At 35.9% G+C, this 24,625-nt stretch overlaps 1 protein-coding gene across 3 annotated transcripts in view; it reads left to right on the forward strand.

Moving 5' to 3' along the window:
- Positions 1 to 24,625, forward strand: part of LOC104850230 (dual 3',5'-cyclic-AMP and -GMP phosphodiesterase 11A) — a 355,951-nt gene that overhangs the window by 34,713 nt on the left and 296,613 nt on the right. The gene's annotated exons all lie outside the window — the stretch shown is intronic.

Genomic DNA, 24,625 nt, shown 5'->3' on the forward strand with positions numbered 1-24,625 from the left:
TATTGAGCTTGTACTTGCTGCCACCCCCTAAAATGAGCGCTTTATGAGCATTGCTTTAATTCACACCAACCTTGGAAAATCTACAGACTTGTCTTCCCAAGGTGTTCCCCAAAACACTAAGGTTAAGTGCTTTGCCCAATATCACATAAGTTGTCAGTGAAGGAGCTAAGATGTGAACTAAAGTCTATTTAACTCTAGATTTTGCTCTGTGGCGTGTGTGTGTGTGTGTGTATGTGTGTGTGTGTGTGTGTGTGTGTAGAAATCTGGCTCTACTCACACGCCGTCATCATCCTATCTCATTAGAAGCAGTCACTTCCATCTGTGGAATTAATTTGCCATTCACTGGCAACCCCACCTTTCACTTTCAAGGACCTGAGTGGGATTCTCCATTTCTCTCCATAAAAGGTTGACAATGTTCTTTGACTCTGTAATTTGGAATGTGTAACCTTACTGGCCTCTTCCCCCACACCTCTCCGTTTCTTTCTGCCTTTTCCATCATGCAAATCAGTGTGGTTTAATATGTGTAATAGAGTGAAAAATCTACATGAAGTCAATTTTCTGCTTCAGTAGAAATTCTTTTTTAAAAAATCCAACCAATGCCTTTGTCAAAAAAATACATAAATCTGCACTGAACTGTGTAGATACTGGAGATGCTGAAAACTGGGCTAAAACTTGAAACAAAATTTGATCAGTGAGACTAACTCTTGCATTTTGAGAATGGGCTTTTTCTCTAAATAATAGAATGTCTTCATGTTATTAGTACTTATTTCTACTTTACAGTTTTCTGTACTCACTGATGCAAAAAGCCAATAAATAAGCTTAACAGATATGCACACTTGATTTCCTTTGGAGATGGTACTATAGGACACCAAAGAAAGCACTACATCAAGACTTGTCATGTAGAGGTACAAGATCCCAACAATGAATGTAACTGTACTGTATCCCTAAAATGTACCAATAAACTCAAAGCTGAAAGAAAAGAATAAAATGAAAAAAAAATGGCTAAATCAATTGGATCCATATATAGAAAATAGAAAAGAAAACAGGACAACTAAACCCTTGTAAGCTAAGAATTAGCCCACCTTGGGCCAGAGATTTGGCTCAGTGGTCTCATCGCCTGCCTCTCAAGTGAAAGGTCCTAAATTTGAATCCCAGTACCAGGAAGAATAATTAGCCCACCTTGGACAAAAAATATTAAAAATAAATGCAACTTTACTAAAAAAAGAAATAATTTTAACTTAAAACAGTGCCATAAATCTATGCAATAATAATAATTTAAAAAAAGAAATCCCAAACTACTAACAGAGTGAGGAGACAACCTACAAATTGGGGAAAAAAATTCCTAGCCATAACTCAAATAGAGGACTAATATCTAGAACATATAAATTACTCAGAAAACTAGATACCTAAAATAAAAGACCCAATCAAAAAATAAGCAGCTGGGGACAGCCGCTTGGAGATCCCGTTCTCTCTCTGGCCTGTCTGGGCCAAAAGGTGAGGACTGGATAACCATGCCCTCCCACTGCCTGTGCAGCAACCAGCATCCAGCAGAAGGTGGAAGGTGGAGGTCCAGGAAAAAAATCAACAATGAAATACTAGAACTGAACCAAGCTTTTGAACATATGGACTTAATAATTGATGTCTATAGAGTGTTTCACCCCACAAAATCAGAATGTACCTACTGTTTGGCTGCACATGGGTCATTGTCCAAGACAGACTACATACTAGCTTATAGAACAGGTTTGAATAAATGCAAAGGAATCAACATTATCCCCTGTATAGTATCAGATCACAGTGTAATCAAGCTGGAGATCAATAGCATAAAATACCCATAGGAACTTCACAAACACATGGAAATTGAACAACACTCTCCTGAACAATCAATGGGTCACAGAGGAAATTAAAGAAGAAATTAGACAGTTTTTACAAATAAATGATAATACCAATACAACATACAGGAATCTATGGGACACAATGAAAACGGTTCTATGTGGAAAATTCATAGCAGTGAATGCTCACACTAGTAAAACAGAGTGAGCTCAAATAAACAACCTGATGATGAATCTTAGACTCCTAGAAAAAGAAGGGCAAGAAAAACCCAAAGCTCATACAAGAGAGGAAATTATAAAGATTAGAGCAGAAATCAATGCAATGCAAACTAAGGAAATGATACCAAAACAAAAAAAACAAAAAAAAACAATCAGAGTTGGTTTTTTGAAAGAATAAAATCAGTAAACCCTTAGCTAACCTTGTCAAAAAAAAAGGAAAGAAAAGGCTCAGATCCATGCAATTAGGAATGAAAAAGGTGAAGTCACAACAGAAATCCAGAGGATCGTCAATACCTACTTTGAGAAACTGTACTCTAATAAAATGGAAAACAGAAGAAATGGACATTTCTAGATACTTATTAATTACCAAAGTTGAACAAAGAAGATAAAAAAATTCTAAACACCCCAATTACAATCATTGAAATTGAAAATTAATTAAATTTATCAACAAAAAAAGCCCACATCCTGATGGATTCACTGCTTATTCTACAACATATTTAGAGAAGAACTACTGCCACTACTCTTTGAACTTTTCAATGAAATTGAAAGGGAAGCAATACTTCCAAATTCATTCCTGGAAACAAGTATTACTTTGATTTCCAAACCAGGGAAAGATGCAACTAAAAAAGTGAACTACAGGCCAATCTCCTTGATGAATATAGATGCAAAAATCCTTAATAATATATTAGCAAACAGAATACAGAGGGTCATCAAGAATCATACATCCTCAAGTCAGATTTATTCCAGGGATGCAAGGATGGTTCAACACACGTAAGTCAATAAATGTATTACACTATATTAACAGAGTCAAGGACAAAAACCATATGATCCTCTTGATAGATGCAGAAAAAGCATTTGACAAAATTCAACACCCATTCATGATAAAAACCCTGCAAAAATTGGAATATATGGTCTATATCTCAACTTAATAAAGATTATCTATGAAAAAACCAACAGCCAACATCATATTAAATGGCTCAAAACTGAAAACCTTCACATTAAAATCAGGAACAAGACAAGGGTGCCCACAATCACCACTCCTCTTCAATATAATTCTGGAAACATTAGCCACAGCAATTATACAAGAGAAAGATCAAAGCAATAAAGATAGGAAAGGAAGAAGTTAAACTGTCATTATTTGCTGACAGTATGATACTCTACATTGAAGACCCAAAAACTCTACCAAAAGACTTCTAGACTTAATTGATACTTTTAGCAGAGTAGCTGTATACAAAGTCAAAACTCAGAAATCACTAGCCTTCTTGTACACAAATAACAGACTCACTGAGAGAAAAGTTAAGGAAACAATTCCATTCACAATAGCATCCAAACAATGAAGTATCTAGGAATCAATCTAACAAAAGAAGCAAAAGGCCTCTACACTGAAAACTCCAGCACTCTGAAAAAAGAGATCAAAGAGGATATAAGAAAATGGAAAGATATCCCCTGCTTCTTCCTGGGTACGAAGAATCAACATAGTGAAAATGGCCATACCTCCAAAACTGCTATAAAGATTCAATGCAATGCCAATTGAAATTCCAACACTATGTTTAACGCAACTAGAAAAAAATCCAAAAATTCATTTGGAACCATAAGAGACCTAGAATAGCAAAAGCCATCCTAGGCAACAGACACATGACAGCAGGTATAACAATTCCCAATTTGAAACTATACTGCAAAACCATTGTGATAAAAACAGCATCATACTGGCAAAGGAACAGACCTGAGAATCAGTGCAATATATTGGAAGATATGGAAACAATTCCAGATCTTTAACAAAGGAGCTGACCATCATCACTGGAGGCAAGATAGCCTCTTGAATAAAGTGTGTTGGAAAAACTGGATTTCAACCTGCCAAAGATTAAAACTAGACCCTTATCTTTCACCATGCACTAAACTAAAATCCAAGTGGATTAAAGATCTAAATATTTAAAAAGTCAGTAAATTTTCTGGAAGATAAGTTAGGCAGAACTCTTGAAGACATTTACATAGGAAAAGACTTTATGAACAAATCCTTAGTAGTATGGGAACTAGCAGAAAGAATCAACAACTCGGATCTCATCTTATTAGAAAGCTTCTGCACAGCAAAAGAAACCATCAGCAGAAGTAAAAGACAACCTACAATGTGGGAAAAAATTTTTACCAACTGCTCCTCAGACAAAGGACTATTATCTAGAATATATAAAGAACTCAAAACAATCAGCCTCCCAAATATAAAGACCCAATTAAAAAAATGGGCATCTGAAATGAACAGACATTTCTCAGACAAAGAAGTAAAAGCAGCAAGTAAATATATGAAAAAATGTTTCACATCACTGGTTATTCGAGAGATGCAGATGAAAACAAACAGAGATTTCCACCTCACCCCACAAAGAATAGCTTCTGTCAAAAAATCAAACAATAACAAATGTTGGCAGGGTTGTGGGGAGAAAGGAACCTTTTTCCATTGTTGGTGGGAGTGCAGACTGGTGCAACAACTATGGAAATCAGTATGGAGATACCTCAAAGAGCTGGGATTAGAGGTTCCATTTGACCCAGCTATCCCTCTGCTGGGTATCTTTCCAAAAGAATTAAAAGAATCATATCACAGTGATATATGTGCTCCCTTGTTTATAATGACAGTTTGTAATAGCTAAAATATGGAAACAGCCCATTTGCCCATCATTTGGAAACTGGATAAAGAAGATGTGATTTTTCTATAAAATGGAATACTACTCAGCCATAAAGAATGAGAAATTAGATTTATTCATAGGAAAATGGATGCATATTGAGGATATGCTCTTAAGTGAAATAAATAAGTCACATATGTAAATACTGAATAGTTTCTCTGGTGTGAAAAATTATAATGGCACATAAAATCCTTATTGTATAACTGATAATGTGAAATGGGAAGAAAAGGGCTAAAGGTGCAGGGGAAGTGGGAAGGATAGGGGAAAGGAAATAAGGGAAAATGAAAAAACATGAGAAAATAAAGAAAGGGAAATAAAGTATTTGTAAGCAGGGAAGGGAAGAAGGGGTGAAGGGAGGGCAGGGATAAGGGGAAAAAATGAGAACCAAGACCTGTCATGTAAAGGTAAAAGATCCCAATGTTGAATGTGACTGACCTGTATCCCTAAAATGTACCAATAAACTCAATGAGAAAAAAAATAAAAACCTGAATTTGATTAAAAAAAAGAGCAGATGAAATAAATAGATGCTTCTTATAAGTACAAATCATCAATAAATACACGAAAAAATGTTAAACATCTCTGGCCATTAGAGAAACATAAATTAAAACAACACTGAGATTCCATCTTAGTACAGAAAGAATGGCTAATATAAAAATATCAAATAACAATTGTTGACGAGGCTGTGGGGACAAAGGAATCTTTCTACGTGGTTAGTAGGAACACAGACTAGTATAACCACTAGGAAATCGGCATGAAGAGTCCTCAAAAAATTTAAACTAGAATTTCCATTGGACTAAGCTACTCACATTCTAGGTGTCTTCCTGAAAGAGTTAAAGACATCATAAAGCAGTGATAAAGGCATAGTCATGTCTATAGTAGCACAGTTCATAATAGCTAAACATTGGCAGTAGTATATATAACCATCAGCAGAAGAATGGATAATGAAAGTGTGGCATTTATACACAATGGAGTACTTCTCTGTCACAAAGAAGGATACACTGGAGTGATCTGTAGAAAAGTGGATGCACTTTGTGGCCATGATATTAAGTGAAATAAATGACACACATGCTTAAACATTGCATACATAGTTTCTGTTATATGAGAAATGCAAAATTTAAAAAGCAAAATAAAAGATAGATAATAGGAAATAGGACATAGGCCTTTTGCAAAAGGAAAAGGATCAAGAGATGGAGGGAAGATGGAAGGGAGGGGAATGTAAAAAGTATTAAGATGTGTTATGTACACGTACTAACTCCCCATGATGAATGCAATCATGCACCACAAACATGTACCAATAAGAATACAGTTTTTAAAAAATGAACTCGATGTGGAGCCCAATTATCAAGCAGCAGTGTGTTTACCAGTACCTGCAGGGAGTTAACATATTCTGTGTAATTGATATAAAATGAGTCATGTTCCCACTTTAGCCTTTATGTTTTAAAATTTTTGTAATTACTTTGTGCATTTTTAAAGCAATGTAACTGGAGAAAATGTTAGAGAGTTTTAATATGTTAAAAAAGAAAATAAAAAGAAAAAAATTCCAGTTAGATCATTAGACAGACAAAACAGACAGCTGATGTCACATTAGTCATAGACTACAAAAGCCAAAGTCCATCAAATTAATTGATATTAGCTAATCGGAAACAAAATTAGGAACCTAAGGGTGTATTTGACTGTTTACCTGAAAACTTTCTCCTTTTCTACTATTGATTTGGGTTTAGGGTGTCCCCTCCCCCCTCAGTGTTCTACCTGACTCCAGTAGATTTCAAAGGTTTCCCAAGGATTTCTGACTGTGACCCAAGGACACGGCCATCAGGCAGGAGCTTCAGGAAGGAGGCAGGGTCACCACTGCCCAGTGCTTCAGGGTGATTAAAAGGATGACTGAGGTCGCTCCATACTTGGGGATTATTATTTACTGAGGCCAATGTTTTCACTGTTGTTTGATGGAAATGGTCACCTGGCAATGTCCACTCGATAACACCTTTGAACTCCTGTTGTTTAAAGTCACCAGTGTGCTTTTCTTCCTATTACTACAAGGGTAGAGAAAGACGATGATACTAGTTAACTTATTTTTGAGGTGGTGGATAACACCCGGGCATTTCAGAGAGAAAATTCTAGAAAATAAGAACCTCTAAGCAGGTTGGAAAAGAAGCAATTATGAGTCAATGTGAGTATTGAATGGTGACTTTAGATTGTGGACTGCTGGGAATAATGGGAACTGGAAATAGAAAGATCTGGACATTGTGAGATTCTCTTAAGAAGGTAACTAAGATATATCAATTATTTATTTGTCTTCCTAACTAATGTGAAAACGATATGTGCAGTGGGACCTCTAAAAATTATTGGAAACCTCCACAATTAGCTTCCACTCTCCTTCCTAGTGTATGGTGCAGGCCTGAGGGAAAAAAAGCTAAACGACAGAACTAAGAGAGACAGAAAACAGGGTGCTAGGATGTCCAATGCTGTGCAAGTGACAAAGGTTTTGGCCAGTCCCTGGCACTGATTTTTAGTGGTCATCAATTGGGGTAAAGGAGAGCTACTTGCAAGGGCAGAACTACATGCAAAGATATGCAGTCATGCATTTTCTACAGAAATTAACACAGCTTGTAAAGAACAAGACAAACCATTCTTAGATTAGGAACAGAATAGATAAAATATATGCTTGTAATTAGAACAGTACTTCTAGTAAGAAGGTTTTAGTTGTAGAAATGGAATTTGGGTGTGAGTTACTATGACCTTGGCACCTAGGCTTTGACCAGACTCACTTCTATAAACAAGTCAATTGTGGGGTTAAGTTTTTACAGCCTGCTTTGAGTCATAATCAGTACTGCAGCCTCCTGCAGGGAAGTAAAAACTAAAGCTATCAAACCCATATTTCTATAATAGCTGATGCAGCCACAAATAGGAGATTTAGGAAAGTCAGAGTAGAAGTGGTAGATAAGGCCATGAAAGTTGAAAATACCATTTAAAACATGTATGTTAATCAAGACTAGAAGAGGATTCTGTAAAGAACTTTGGCATTGAAGAGTGTGCAGAAAAGAGCAGCCTGAGAAGGAATGCCCTGAGACAGGAAGACATCACTGAGAAGGAGGTGGAAAGATTCAAAACTGTACCAATCACTACCCCAAGATCAAAAAGAAATGGGTCAAAATGCACCTTGGCATTCTGCTGGCATGCAATGCTACACCTCAGTGAGAGCATTCAGTAAAACAGGGTGAAAGGGAAGCAAATTAAGCAAGAGTAAAGAAATGGATAGAGTGGCCACATCGGGTTCAAACCCTCTTTTAAGTTTGTCCTTGAAAGGAAGCAGAGAGAAGTGAAAAGAAACACTGAACTGGAAGTGCATATCACAGCAAGAGAGATGAGTCCCAGGAGAGGGAAGAGCTGAGAAAACAAAGCAACGAAGACAGGTAGCCATAGGGTCCCACACAGATGAGAGCAGTTGGTACTGGACAAAAAGAGGGCATCTCTGGGACAGAAGCTAAGACACTGGGGCCAGCAGGCCAACAGGTAAATGGAGAGGTGGTAGCTCTTGCCAAATGCACTTTCTCTGTGACTGAGAAGCCAATTACCAACTGAATGCAAGGAGAACAAAAGTGAGTAGGTGCTTAAGGAGGGGGAAAAGCTTTGAATCTGTAACTTCGGAAAGAGAAAAGGCTCATGTATTAGAATAGTTCTGACTACAGAGGGGGGAAAGCCTCGACTAGATCATGTTGGGAAGACAGTTTGAGCAGAGCAGCAGTGTCTGCCAGTCCAGGGGTGGATGTGGTGTGATTTGTGCTTCAGCTCACTCAGTGTTGGCTCTAAAGTAGGGTTTTTATACATGGGAGTTCTGATTATTTGGGAAACGAAGTCCACTGAGTCTTGAATATTTTTTTGCAAATGAAATAGAATAGGGCAAAGCAAATCAGACTGCATTTGACTTAGGGGGCTAAATATTTTAGTTGTGGATGGAGATGTGTGCCGGGTTGCTGATGACCAATCAATACAGGACATCCCTACCTGGTATTCTTCAACTCAGGACAGATCTGTACCATGGTCAGTTATTTCAGTTGACTGTTTAGTTTAGTTTAGTCAAGGTGGCAGGAGGAAGCCCATAGTTTCATGAAAAGCCTAAAGCTGAAAGGATCCGTAGAATCAGAATTACTGCTAGTGACTTCTGTGTCTTTTAGTCTGACTCGTACAGCCAGTAACTAGCTGGGGGGCTCTCTCTGTGCAAGTCACTTAGACCTGATGAGTGCTATGGCCCGTATTTGGGGCATTACAGACTTCCACTTCCTCCTTTATGATGATGTGCTAGGGTGGAAAGAAAACAATCTGAAAGGAAAAAGTAAGGGAAATATACTGTAGATCGTTGCTAAATATGCGGGTATCCTATCAAGATGGCCACCTCAGTATTGAGAACTGAGGTCTTGAGGGTCTCGGAGGCCTCACAAATGGCTACAGTAGTGTTTGTGGGAGCGCAGAATACCTACTGAGGGGTGGGGTTTCTTGCTGCTCAGCTCCTCATCCCTGAAATATCCAGTGCCTTCCATCACTGTGAAAGCCTATTTGCTGAAATGTGAGGGGACATTTCCCAGATGATCATTTCCATTAACAGCAGTAAAAACATTTGCTTCAATAAACAATGATCCTCAAGTATTAGTCTCATCATGCTTTTAATCTCTGAGGCACTCGGCAGTGCTTATCTGAGAATAAACAGAATCGAATAGAAATCAAGCTTTATTTAAAATGTTTTTAGGGTTTCTTGTTTAAAGATCCTCCATTATAAGTTTATTTTGCAGTGTTACTTATTTGACCCTAATTTTTCTTGGTACACTTGGGTTTTAATCTATTAGGTTTTCTAAAAGTCCCATCAGGTGGCCATTGGATGTGTTCCATTTGTTGCTCTCCTAAAGTCTAGAGCTCTCACTTTAAAATTTTTAAGTCCAGAATCTCGTGTGGTTATCACTCAGTGACTATTAACAGCAATGTAGTTTTCCTTTATTTATATTTTATATCCAACATAGTATACTATGTGTAAATTCAGTACACAGTTAATGGCCTCATTAAGTATAAATGAAGGATTGAGCATCTTCATTTACTGATTATAGATCTATAAAGTCTGACTAAAGATATTGATTTATCTGTGGACATTTATTCACTGAATGAATATTTATTTAATGTCTCCCATGTGCCAGGCACTGAACTAAAAGCACTGGGTGTATAAAGTATGATACATAACCTCCTTTTAGGACCTGCAATATGTTAAGATAAATAGATATACACACATAAAAAGTTGCATGATATAAGACCTAAATTGCAATGCAAGACAATAACATAAAGTAGTATTTCTCAAATTGTGGTATGTGAGATAATTTTAGGCAGCTGACACAGATAAACTTTTTTATGTCCATGGTTATATTTTATTGTATATACATTTACATCAATTTATGGAGAATGTCACTGCCTTTCTATTATGGCTATGATCTAAAACTCCCTATAAAATGAAATATATTTAAATAAAAAAGAATCAATTTTAAGAAAATATTAAAGGCAAAAGTATAACAGCATGTTAATATTCAAAAAAAGTAGTGAAGGGTGTGGTGTGTGAATACTGAGATTTGAGACTTGACAGAGATCGGACATGAACAGAATGTCCTACTGGGATTTGCACCAAAGCATTCCGGCAGTGCAGCCAGAGGAAAGAAGCAGCCCAGTGGCCTGGGACTCGGGGAAGACTCTGTGGAGAAAGGAGCTGAGTCTGAGCTGAGAGCAGGGAGGACGTCCTGGGGAGCTTCTCACAGTGGCAAAAGAACCTGGAGCCAGAATTCACATTAGCTGATGAGAAAGCAGAGTTTAGAGTGGAGGGTCTGAGTAGGGCAGGATAGAAGGGAAGGCGGCAAGTACAGGCTGGAAGGGGGAAGACTACAGGGTATTGAATGATTGAATGTTAGGCCGAGAAATCTGGGCCCTTCCTTCTTCTTAGAGGATGAAGCATTTTATTCCACTTGGGCCAGCATCCTCAATGATGATGATCAGGAAGGTTCTGAAAAGCCTTCTGTCCAGGCATGGTGGTGCATACCTGTAATCCCAGCACTCGGAGGCTGCAGCAGGAGGGTCTCTTTGAGTTTGAGACCAGTGTAGGCTACACAGTGAGTTGCAGGTCAATCTCAACTACATAGTGAGACCCTGTCTCAAAAAACAAACAAACAAAAAGCCTTCTGGTTGACATACCTGCCTCCAACGAAGAGAGTCCAGGATTGTCTTTCCCGAAGGATTTGCCATGTGGAGTTTGTATCCTATTTACCACTGACTTTGATTCTATAGCAGCTCATGACCTGAAAGGCCAACTAGTCCACAGGCAGCACTGGGACATGGAGCCCTTTAAAAGGGGCGCATCTGAGGCAGGCCTAGAGTGGTATCAAAATGCGGGATGCTGAGTACTCAGGGTAATGTTCAGCAGATTTGCTTGGGGCTGACCTGTTTTCTCTAAATAGCTATGTTGTACATATGAAAGAATTATAATACTGTGTTATTAAATTTGTTGGAATGCAGGGTTTCTCTCCTTCTTGACCTGATTATTTTTCTGTTTTAGATAACTATGTGTGAGTAAGGCAAGTCTCAAATTCTCTTTTACAAAATTCTCTCATGTGGTTTTACTTTGGGGGGCCTGGGGATTTTCAACCCCTAGGAGTAGTCCTCCTGAGTTTATTCAGAGGTATGTTTAAATATAAACTTGGTTTAAAAAAGTAAACATTAAGTGTGTCTAATGTTTTATTATAAAATTGAATTTGAAAAAAATTCATGAAAACCACTATTATTTTCCTTTTCTGTTAAAATTTCCTCATTCCAGATAAGATCCAAAATGGTATCTTTAGGTTCTTAGTAACTCAGTGGTATCAAAGAGGAGCTATTTTCAAATTGTCTTTTAGGTCCCTATAGAGCTCTACTTCAATTAGTGCAAGTCTGCTTTACTTAATTAGTTTATTAATTAATTTATTTATTTTGAAGCTGGGTCTTACTCTGCAGCACAGGCTGTCCTTGAACTGGGCGCAATCCTCTTGACTCAGCTTCCCAAGTGCTGGGATTATAGACATGTGCCAGCATGCACACTCAAGCTCATAGCAGCACAATTTATAGTAACTAAACCTGGGAAACAACCCAAATGCCCATCAACTGATGAATGGATAAAGAACCTCTAGTCCTAGCTTTATGAGCATTCTCTACACTGATTTCCATAGTGGTTTCTCCAGTCTACACTCCCACCAACAATGGAGAAGAGTTCCTTGTCCCCCACAGCCCCTCCAGCATTTCTTGCTGACTGATTTCTTGATAATAGCCATTCATTCTCGGCACCATTTTAATTTGCATCTCTTGAATGACCAGTGCCATTTAACATTTTTTCATATATTTATTTGCCATTTGTATTTCTTCATCTGAGAAAAGTGTATTCATCTCAGATGCCTATTTTTGTATTGGGCCTTTACATTTAGATGTTTGTTTCAGTCCTTTATGTATTCTAGACATTATTCTTTTGTCTGAAGAACTGCTGGCAAAAATTTTTCCACTCTGTTGGTTGTTTCTTGACTCTATTGGTGATTTCCTTTTTTTGAAAAAGCTTTTAAATAAGATAATATTCCAGTTATTGATTCTTTGTAATATTTCCCATGCAATAGGTCTTTTCTTCATAAAATATTTGCCAATGCCTATGTCTTCAAAAGTTCCACCTATTCTCTCATCCAACAGATTTAGTGTTTCTGTTTACTATTTTGATCTTTGATCCATTTTGATTTTAGTTTAGTACATGGTCTAGTAAGAGGGAGGAAATCATAGAGATTAGAGCACAAATTAACACAATCAAGACTAAGAAAACAATAGATGGAATCAATGAATTGAAGAGTTGATTAAATAAATTAATAAATCCTTGGCTAACCTCATAAAAAAAAAGAAGGAAAGAAAAGACTCAAATCCATGCAATCAGGAATGAAAAGGATGAAACTAGAATGGATCCTGCAGAAACCCAGAAGATCAACAGCTCTTCTGAGAACCTTTATTCTAATAAGATGGAAAAGACAGAAGAAATGGACAGATTCCTAGGTACATGTGAATTGCCAAAGCTGAGAAAGAAGATATAAAAAGTCTTAACAACCCAGTAATAGTCAATGAAATTAAACATGTAATTAAAAACCAAGCAACAAAGAAAAGCCCAGGGCCAGGTGGATTCACTGCTGAATTCTACAAGAGATTTAGAGAGGATCTAATGCCACTATTCCTAAAACTTTTTAATGGAATTGAAAGGGAAACAATACTCCTATTTATTTCTAGAAGTTATTCCTAGAAGCAAATATTACCCAGATACCCAAATCAGAAAAGGATCCAACCAAAAAAGAAAACTATAGGCAAATTTCCCTAATAAATATAGACACAAAATTCCTCAATAAGATACTGGCAAACAATTCAGCAAATCATCAAAAAGATTATACACCAAGACCAAGTAGGATTCATTCCAGGGATGCAGGGATGATTCAAAACACAAATCAATAAATGTAACACACCATATTAATAGAAACAAGGATAAAAATCATATGACCTCAATAGATACATAAAAAGCATTTGAAAAGTCCAACCCCCATTTATTATTTTTAAAAACCTATAGAAAATTGGAATAGATGGTCTTTAATCTCAATCTGATAAAAGCCATCTATGACAAACTGACAGCTCACATCATACTTAATGGTCAAAAATTGAAAGCTTTCACTCTAAAATCAGGAACAAGACAAAGATGTCCACTATCTCTTCTCCTATTCAATACAGTTGTGAAAATATTAGCCAGAGCAGTTAGACAAGGGAAAGAAATAAAAGGAATAAAGATAGGAATGGAAGAAATTAAATTATCATTATTTGCAGATGACATGATACTCTACGTAGAAAACCCCCAAAACTACACCAAAAGATTTCTAGATTTAATAGCCAAATTCAGTTGTGTAGCTGGATACAAAGTCAACAATCAGAAATCAATAGCATCCCTGTACACGAATAACAAACTCACTGAGAGAGAAATTAGAGAAACCGTGCCTTTCACAAAGATGTAAAAAAAATGAAAAACTTAGGAATCATTCTAATGAAGGAAGTAAAATATATTTACATCAAAAATTACAGTACTGAAAAAGGAAACTGAAGAAAATCAAAAGCTATCCCTTGCTTGTGCATAGGAAGAATCAACATAGTAAGAATGGCCATACTCCTAAAATTGTTATACAGATTTAATGCCATCCTAATCCAAAATACCAATAGCATATGTTACAGAACTAGAGAAAATGTTCCTAAAATTCATTTGGAACCAGAAGAGACCTAGAATAGCAAAAACAATTCTGGGAAAAAAAAAAAAAAAAGAAAGGCAAGGCAAGGGGTATCATAATCCCTGACCTGAAATTATAGCACAGAGATACTGTGATAAAAACAGCATGGTACTGGCAAAAAAAGAGACCTGAAGATCATTGGAACAGAATAGAAGATGCAGAAACACACTCAGCCACCTCATCTTTGACAAAGGAGCCAAACACCTTCCCTGGAAGAAAGATAGCCTCTTTAATAAATGTTGCTGGAAAAACTGGCTTTCCACTTTGGGAAGCATTTCCCTTTTTTTAGCTGGTCTTTTCACTTTCTTCATCGTGCAGAAACCGAAAGACATTATTCCCATTTTATGTGAGAATTATAGTCCATGATTGCCTCTTTTAAGTTACAAGGCAGTAACTTTTCCCTGTTAACCTCATTTCCATTATAGATATAGATTTGTTAGTCTGAACTTTCCAAATCTAAAACAAAATATACTTTTTCAACAATTAAATAAAATTGGACCAAATAATTAAATTAGAGAAAGGATGGAAGTTTTACAAGGGCTTGTGTTGGTGTTGGGGTGACATTGCACCACCCACCTCTACCTTCCACCATGCCCAGTTACCAAACCTTGTTATGTCCTTGTACACACCAAGGGGAATAAAAGCCAGCTTCAATCCTTTATGTAGTATAGTTTTCTAATTATATTTTAAGATGTATAGAGGAAATAGAGAAGGAGAAAACAGAAATATATGTCATCAGTAAATAGTTTTAAAATGATATTTTTGTCTTTATATCTTGTAAGACTAGATTTTAAAATAATAATGTATATTACCTTTGTTTATTTTTTTACTTTTATAATCAGAGAAGAAAGGCACTCTTTGAAGATGGAATTATTGGGACTACAAAGTGAGGTAGGAGCAGATCATCTTCCAGTACCTTTTTGTGTGATGTTGCCGAGTTTCCATCTCTTGTCTTTAATAACCTGGAGAGACACATAACTCAATGGGTTCTGTCTTATTTTCTGGTTCAGAAAAGCTGCCTTCAGGTTCACGGCTTGGTTTGAAATATAGTTCTTTTCAAGACAAAAATGTTTTAAAAATCACATTGTACTACATAATGGAATTTCTTTTCTTCCTGAGCAACATCACTCGGGAAGATTTTTGTTTCATTTGCTTTGTTGTTGTTGTTTTTAGGATTTTAAAAAAATTACTTCTATTGAATTGGTAATGTTTGGTTCCATGAAAAGAAGCACTATTAAATTTAACAGTTGTAACAATTGGAGTTCTGAAACTATTGGAAATAATTAAGTTTGCCATCTTCCTTATCCTTTTTGTTGGAAGAAATAGCAAATATTATATACAGTATTAGATTTTCAAGAAAAGTTGAAATACTTGTACATTTGTGTCCTTAATGTTCTAGGAAATCCAGCAAACTAGATACATCCTTTCAAATACCTTGCAATGCAAAGTCAGATCTGTGGACCAACAGCTACTTAGAAATGCAGAATCTCAGGCCCACTGCAGGCTTACTGAGTCAGAATCTTCAGGTTAACAAGACTGCAGGTGGTTTGTATGCACACTCCGTGACAAGGATGGTACACAGTACTACTGGAGTTTCCAGGTCCTATCTGCTGAATCTCTACCATCATTTACTGCCCTTCTTTCTTTTCCTCTTCTCTTGCATCCAACCAATAACTTGTAAAGTATGTAAGATAACACTTCTTAACCTAGAGCCTATCTGCCTTTATAGAATTGCAGATAGCTTGTGATAGAATTGCACTGAAATTCCATATAAAATTACATGTGCATAAGCTCAATAACATTTTATTAGTTATTCCAGACTGCACAATCACAAATCATAAATAATATGTTCTACCTTGAAACATGGAGTAAATAGAATGACTTATAATGACAGAATTATTCTTACCTGGCAGAGATCTAGGAGAAAACACCAATAAGCCTTTTCTGTTGTTTTAAAAAAAAGAACCAATTGACTAGAGAGTAGATCACAGAGACGCATTTGGGGAAGCAGCTTTGTATTCCCCCAGATTGAATTCTGCTCCACTGAACCTGATGCATTTGGGTTAGAAGAAAATTGCCTGCTCAGTTCCAATAGATCTCACATGCTTTAGGACAATTAAAAAAGATAAATGTCTCCATAATGGGAGTTTTGTGTCTTTGACTTTCTGATTGCTTTGATTCCCTAGGACATAGCTCCTCAACGTTGGCTGCATTTTAGACTTATCATACACCAGATCCAGAATTTTTTTTGGTGTGGCGGGGGGATAAAGCCTATTAGATTTTGTTGTTTAGTGTTAACTGTCTCGGGGGATTTTAATCTGTGGCTAGGCTAAGAACCACCTGTGTAGAGTAATGTGTGACAAACTGCATAATGGCCTGCTTGGGGAATTCTGTGTCTTTTATGATCTAAGGGACAGTTGATTGTTTTCCTCTGGGCAATGAAGTCCCTTTTTTATAGTGGAATATTGTTGTATACATGCTGTTCTGTCTCCCTTCGTTAAGTCAAGTGGAGGCTGATGTACAAAGTAGTTGTTCGAATCTGGAACTGACTCCAAGTGCTATCAAATCTTTCAGCTTAGTGTGTGTGTGCTGCTCTAATTACCAATCTATATCCTAAAAGCATTCTGATTTTTATGGTATGATTGACTTTTCAAATGTAATGAATTCATCTGAAAGGGACTTCTCCCTGGGGCTCCTATATGGAGGAAACCATAAGAATGATGTAAATGAGTATTTGTGCTATATAACTAAAGAATTTAATTGTAAGTTACTTTTTTCACCCATTAGGAGTACTTAGCTGATACTGTAGTTATAAAAATAAACAGTCTCAGATATTTCACAAGTCTAAGAACATGAAAGAATCTGTAGGATTCAAGATTTCACAACCCTAAATAGAATTATGAAGTGGCTATAATTTAGTCACTAGTCATGTCTTTCACTAAATAAGCAAGTGAAATCCTATGATAAAGTTCCCATTTATAAAACTTTCACTTAGACACATTTGAAAATTGATGCCCAATTACATACTCATGTTTCTCTGTTTTGTGCTTCAAGCATTATTAGACTTTGCAGCCAGTTCTCTGAAAAATAACCTAAGAGTTTATTTATGGGTTATCCTCTAAAGGAGATTTCTGGCAATCTGAGCACTCTTCTCAATCTTTTGGGTGTTTCTATGGAGGTTAAAGGGATTTGTGCTCACCTCATGTTCACCTCTGGAATGGATTCACAGAGTTCATTTAATTAGTTTTTCCTCCAAGATGATGAGAATGCATACCTGAGAATGATGAATTAGCTTTAACATCATTTGGAGTGGGGGATGGAAAGCGGGGACTAGAATTACAGAATAATTTAAGTCTAATGAAGATATTTTTGAAGTAGCAGCTAGTACTCAATATTAATGAAAAAACTAAAACTTATTATGTTCCTAATGTTTATGCAGTAATTTTCTCAGCTTGGAGGAAGAAAATTTTTCAGAAACATATAATGTAACTTGTTTGATATTAACTTTTCTTAACCTCAGTAAGAGATTTCTTAGTTGTCTTCTAGTGTGTATATATACATAAGCTAAGTTATTTTTATTTGCAGTGTGAAATGCATGAAGATTGTATTTATTCTTCCAATCTTCACACTGATTGCTTAATCATAGAAACTGCACCATGAGACTCTGTTATAAAGTTGTTAGTGTGTGTGTGTGTGTGTGTATTTTTCTTATTTCTTCCTGGTGGAAACTGCAGCTTTGTCACAGGAAGCCCTTGTATGATATTTAATCTATTTCTATCTTGTAGAAAGGTTTACATCTGAGTTCCCAGATAACCTTTACTTAAGTCATTCAGACTTTTCTCCTAATTTAAGCCAAAGTAAGATTAATCAAGAAGCTTTGGAACTAAATTTTAAATATTTTCAATTTTTGAAAATTTTTCATTTAAATAAATTTGAAAATTTTTTAGAAACAAATGACTGAGTAGTGAAGTATAAGAATCATTCTTATTCAGCCCACAACTAGGAGTGGCTAAGATGTTCTAGGCTTTATGCTGCGCATGCCAGGGAAAGCAGTAACAGCCTGCCAGGAAGTCACAAATGAGAGGGTAATAGAAAGTTAATAACCGTAACATAATCAAAGAGCGATGTATATGGTGTAGGTTGGATTATACAAAGTTGTTCAAAATCATGGAGAAAGAAAGAGCTGCATGGAGGAGGAATTCCACTTATCAGTATTATCTGTCCAATTACAAGCAAATGATACTGATTTGTTTAGGAAGTCAAAAGAGAAGTGGAGATCAGTTTCCTGGAAAGATACAGGTTTCCAATGGAAGGAGAATGTGGAGGAGGAGGAGAAAGAATAGAAAGAGAAGGGAGGGAGATTAAAGAGGGAGGAGGACGAGAAGAACTGAAAAGCCAGACCTCGGAAAGAGCCTGCACTGCTGATTTCTGAGCAACCAGTAGCAGAAACTGAAGCACATTTACTAAGGGAGTTGAGGAGAATTAACTGACTCCAAATTTTTTCTGTCCTTGTGTCACTTTCTTCATGATTTCTATGAGAAAGTTGGATCACCAAGGATGAGCCACGCACCTACTCCTTAGCTAAAACAGAGCAGAGGACTCAGTACAGTCAAGACTGTTGGCAATGAGAGAAGGATTATTCTCAATGGGGATTAAGTGCTGTCATTAAAAGAAAGTGAACTGGAAGACATCAAGCAGAAATAAAAGTCTGCTTCTGGAAGAGATATTTAATTCTTTGAAGATAAATAGAAGTTTTTTAGGTAGAAAATGGGGAAGTGGCATTCTAAATGGTAATCAAAGAGTCCTATGAAGAGTTTACTTTATAATACAATGACAGGACCTTTAGTATGGTGGGAAAAAATTTACAGGAGGAAGTTTGGGTGGTAAGAAGTGGCAGGAGATAAGTGAGGAAAGCTCATATTATGACACACAAAGAGATTAGAACTCAGTCCTGTAAGTAATGAAGTTAAATTGGTAATTTTTTAAATAATTTAAATCAATAGAAAAATGATAAAAATATAAGAAAATCACAGAAAAAGAATTGATGAATGCACAGAATAAAAACATTCAACTATTAGAAGTCTAAGTAACTGAAAAATGAACAGATACTAGTATCTACCTATTAATTTTCTATACAGGGTTTGAGAAGGCAAGCTGACGGAGCTATTGTATATTGCAGGTAACAGCATAATTTGAGATGTGTTCATTTTCTATAAAAGAATCCAATAATATATATTAAGCTTCTTGATATATAGTAAGCTTTTCCTTATCTCCCACTCCAAAAATTCTACTTCTAAGATTTTGTTTTATGGAATTAATCATGCATGTTCATGATATGTGAATTTAAGTGTAATGTATACATTCATAAACGCATACATATATAATATTCTGAGTGTAAGGAAAAAGAAAGTGGCATACAGGTACATGTCTCTATAGGCCTATGTACATGTACCATATCATCCAACATCATCTACCTACCTCACAAGAGGAAAAGAAAACATGTTAAGAAAGATTCTCTCTGAAAGGAAGGTGTGTACTTTTAATTAAAAGTTAAAATTAAAAGAATCATTAGAAGTATTGCCATATTTAATACAGTACGAAATGCACTAAGTTGGCTACTGCATGGTATTAATACTAGATAATATTGTTAACACAACTCACTATGGGTCTAATATTTTACCTAGATTATCCCAGGCCCGTAACTATTTGAGGACTATTTTCTTACAGATTCCAATGCCAACAGTACTAGTAGCAATAATTAGTGTTTTCTTCCCTTGTAATATTTGCAAAAATAATTCAGTAAGCAAAGCTGTGGGTTTTTGAAGTACTAACAAAGAAGGATTTAAACTGCAGTTATTCATGATACACTCTTCTCTTGGAAAGAATGTTTTTGCACCGTTGTCTGTTAATACATTCAATATGAATATAGATTAATTATACGAAGCAAAGCAAAACAACCCCCCCCAATGAAATCATTTTCCCCCCTCATGGCAAAGTCTTAAATTTAGACTAAAGGGTTTAAGACATAACTAGTTTAATTCTGGTATTTCACCTCTGTGCAGAATAATTTTATACAGGGGAGAAACTTTTCTATTTTCCCATTTAGATGGTTTGGAAAGGACCAAATTTAACATTTTCAAATAATCTGCACACAAAAGGCTTGTGAGAATTCTAAACCCTTTCAGTCTGCTAAAACTAGAAAAATTGGAAAGATAACAATGAAATATGCAAAAAAATAAAAAGGCTAAGTGTGATAACCCTTTATAAACATGTCATGAAAGCAAAAACGATACAAAGGTAGTCACCTGAGATAAAACTTGTATCATAATATTCTATAACTGAGTAGACAAAGCATTTCAAGAGGAAAGTCAGTGGAAATTATTTTAAAATATACATCTGATATTATTTTACAATATATGCAATTTAAGCAATTCGATCAATGAAAAAGTCTTAACCAAAAAAATCACAGTGTTTTATCAATATGTTAATTACCAAAAAAAAGCTACTTGTTTTGTTTTTAAGATGTAATGGCTTGGTTAAGTGTTTTAGGTCTTCTGAAATCTAACTTGTGTTAACAAAATCAAGTAGCAATAATGTAAAGCATCGGAACTGGCTCTTAAAGATATTTACATGTTGGTTATTTTGGAAATAACCAACTAAAAAATATAAAAGTGATTTTTTTTTACACAATATGAAGTCATTATTATTAGACAATACAAAAAGCAAAATTACTTCCTGAATAAATGAATATTTGTGGCACTAAGTTCACTTGCTAATGGTCTGTAACATGGAACTGCCAATATTTCACGTGAAATTTTGCTTTCATTCACCTGTATACTTGCTGGGTGACTTCTGACTAATCTTTTCAGTCTTATATAGATCTTTCCCCATTGGCATTATATATGTATAGATAATTCTTTATGCCTAATTATGCATATTAATTTTAAGGTATACATTTAAATTGTAGCAACTATTTTGTTGCATCCCAGAGTGTGTTGTGTTTAGATAAAAAGATGCATAACAGCTAAATGTATGCATGATTTTGAGGGAAGTTTAAAAATTGTGATTTTTTTTTCACTTCTTGTATATTTTAAAACCAAGCCAAATCTTACTTGCCAAGCGGTATATCACTAAATAGAAATGCCAGTAGTTTTCCTTTTATGTTTTATTTACCATAGAATCCCCTAATACTGTGTCTGATCATACAGAATTGGCTATTTTACAGGTCTGATTATCTTATTCAAAGCTTGCTATTACATGGTTAGCCTGTAAGGTGGTGTTGGTCCCCTCCTGATAATGTCAGCCTCATAAAGGGTTCCACTGTACTTTTCCTCATACTTCATTGATTTCCTGTGTGGGTATACTAGGGTATACTACCAAATTGAGCTTGGTGGATTTTTATGAAGATAATAATTAGACAATACTGTATAATAATTAACTACTCGATAAGATTATTTTGTGAGAAAGATATTTAAATGTGGTAAATGACTTCATATTATAAAGCAGTTTTACACTTAATATTCATGTTAACATTGGGTGCAATAATTTAGTAGCGTTAGCTTTAGTTATAAATAACTGGATCTTTCTGCTGACAACTTAGGTTGTATGAGTTATGCTTAAGAGCTTTAAATCTGATGTTTCCTGTACTTGCCACACTATGTTAGAATGCGTCCTTCAAACATATCCTCCTGCATTTTCTCAAACTGTACTAAATTGATAATTCTTGAAGTCTAACTCTGTGCTTACAGATCTTCATTTTAAATAGAATACGGTTTTAATTTTTGATAAGCTGCTGAATTTTAAAAGAGTTTTTTAGGGCCACCAAATATTTTGGATCATGCAGAGAATATATATTGTACTGTAGTAATTTTTGTATTTACATTTGTATGATGTGACATAATAGATGTGAATGTTAATCACTGCTTGAGTATGTTAATAAAGTTGTTTAACTATAAAAAAAAAAAAAAAGTTAAAATTAATGGGCCCAGGGATTTAGCTCAGTGGTTCCGCTGCCTGCCTTGCAAGCACAAGGACTCAAGTTCAATCCCTGGTATAAATAAATAAATAAATAAAATTAAGATTTTTAAAGTAGAGTGAGTGTTTATAAAGGTGATTATGTTTGTATAAAAAGTCAAGCAGTGCAGAGATCCTACAAAACTTTATTGTGTCATTTGACATAGCATAAAATGTGAAGCAACCTGAATGTATATCAGTTTTTCAAGTATAACCATGAAAAATAAATTTTCATAAACAGGAATTTTTAGTGTAATTGTCTACATTGTTAAGTATCCCAGAGGGAACTGTATCTTTTGCTGAGATCAGTAATAAAGGCTCTTTCAGAAAGTTTACCAGTTAAACATTTCTGAGAATTTTCTTTTGGGTATATTTTCCATAGTCTCTGATCCAATTTCTCCTATGGTAATACAAAACACCTTTTCTCTTGTCTCAGGGAAAAGATGGTATTCAGGTCTTTATTTTCTTCCTTTGTAGTCTAGAAAACTACTTTAGATTACCTTATTGTCCTTTGTGTTCTAGAGTCTACAGTTGTGGTGGTTACCTATGTATGGCACACATGCTGCAGCAGGCTGTTTGTATCATTGAACACTCTAAAAGGTTCACTGCACCATGGTGTCTAGAATACACCATGCAAATAACTACAAGTGACAAATAAATCTCATGCTCTAAACATTTCTTTGAAAATATTTGATAATACACAAACTCAAGACTATGTTAGTGTATACAGGATGTTCTGGGAAAACTGGATATCCTGTGAAAAAGAATGAAGCTAAAACCTTATCTTAAAACCGTAGACAAATATTAACACAGATCTGATTAAAGACCTAAATATAAGACCCAAAACTATAATCCTCTTAGCAGAAGACAGAAAAGCTTTATAGCATTGGATTTGACACTGATTTCTTGGCTATAACAGCAAAAGCTTAGGTAACAAAGCAAAGATTGACAGACAGAGAACATCATCATGGCCAATGAGGGGGCAACAGTGAGGAAGAGAGTCTCTAAAACATGCACTGGTGAAAAGGTGGTGGGCTGAGGAGAGGGCTAAAGAGAAAGCCTGATATGGGAAAGTAAATGAAAAGAGAAACTCACTGGGCCAAAACTCAGTATCAAATAGGTTTGTAAGAGGGAGCTGAAGCACTCCTGGATCATGGTACCCCTCTCACCCCAAGTCCAAGCTATCTTGGGAGAGAATGGGCTCCCTGAGTGAGGGCAGGGATACTTTAAACTCCTGATGAAATAGGCTCACAATCATTCCTCCAGCAAGACGATCATACATACAAGTTAGGGCTTTGGGGAAACTGCAAGCCAGAGAGCAGTGTATGAGACAACATTGAGTCCCATTCAAATTAGGGACCTCAGTGTGAGTGCTGATAGGATGGAGGCCCAAGGCCCAAGGGCTTTTTGTGCAAGCAGTGCCTAGAAGCAGTGGGACGTTGGGAAGAGAAGCCTGACAGAACCTGAAATAGTCACCCACTTCTCCCATAAACAAACCCAGTGCAGCACTTGTGGGACTGAGTGCACTGTCCACCCTTGCTGGTGGTACCCACAGGGCAGCCCCTAGCACCCACTTTCTGAGGACTGCAGATGGCAGGGAGCCCTGTGACTGTGCCAAATCCATGAGTAAGAAAATGAACCTCTTGGGTCAGGGATAAAAAAAGGATCACAAGCTGAGGAGCAGAGAGTGGTGCCTAGGTCTGAAGGCTTTTGGTGTTACATTAGGCCAAAGTCATGTGGGCAGAAAATATGGAGGTGATCATGGAATCTGCCCTGCAGTGAAGAGAATAGGAGTAAGCAGTCTCTAGCAGAACTTGGTGCCGGGTGAAACATACCTTGTCAGCCTCTTGTCAGATTAAGTAGATAGATAGATAGATAGATAGATAGATAGATAGATAGATTATTATATATTCATGTAGAAATATTATATTATTATATTATATATTCCTGTAGAAATAAGTATTATATATTCCTGTTTATGTGCAATACAGAAAAAAATTAACCAGTGCTTTTTGATATTTTGTCCAAACTGGTCTGGTCTGAAATATGGACTCTTTTAAGACAACCTTGACTTTGATTTAACTAAAAACTATATGTTTGGAAATAAGTCAGTGTTTCCCAGCATGAGCACCATGAAATACCATTTCCTTTAGAATTTATGAGATAAATGTTCTTTTAAAGATTTATAGAACATAGTCACCTTGTGCAAAGTATGAAAAAATAATGTTCAAGGCTTTATTTCAGTGATTCCTAACCTTATTTGACAGAACTCAGCCTGTGTCAGCTATTAATATCATGCAGAAATGCAGAACACACTTTAGGGTAATTTCTTGATGACTTATTTGTAAAGAGAACTTCTCATATTTTAAAAATTAATTTTTAAATGTTGTACCAGAATGCTTGTTTTCTAAATGAAATTGATAATCGCATTAGTTAGGAGCACAGCAGGCTAATAGGAAGGCAAACCATTATAAATAGGACTTGCATCCTTCAAGCAGCTGCTGAAATCTCACCTTCTTTATTAGACTTTTCTTTTTTTTTTTTTTTTTTTTTT

The sequence above is a fragment of the Fukomys damarensis genome, unplaced genomic scaffold (genome assembly GCF_012274545.1).
Source record: "Fukomys damarensis isolate Sample0158 unplaced genomic scaffold, DMR_v1.0_HiC HiC_scaffold_26, whole genome shotgun sequence".
Lineage (NCBI taxonomy): Eukaryota > Metazoa > Chordata > Mammalia > Rodentia > Bathyergidae > Fukomys > Fukomys damarensis.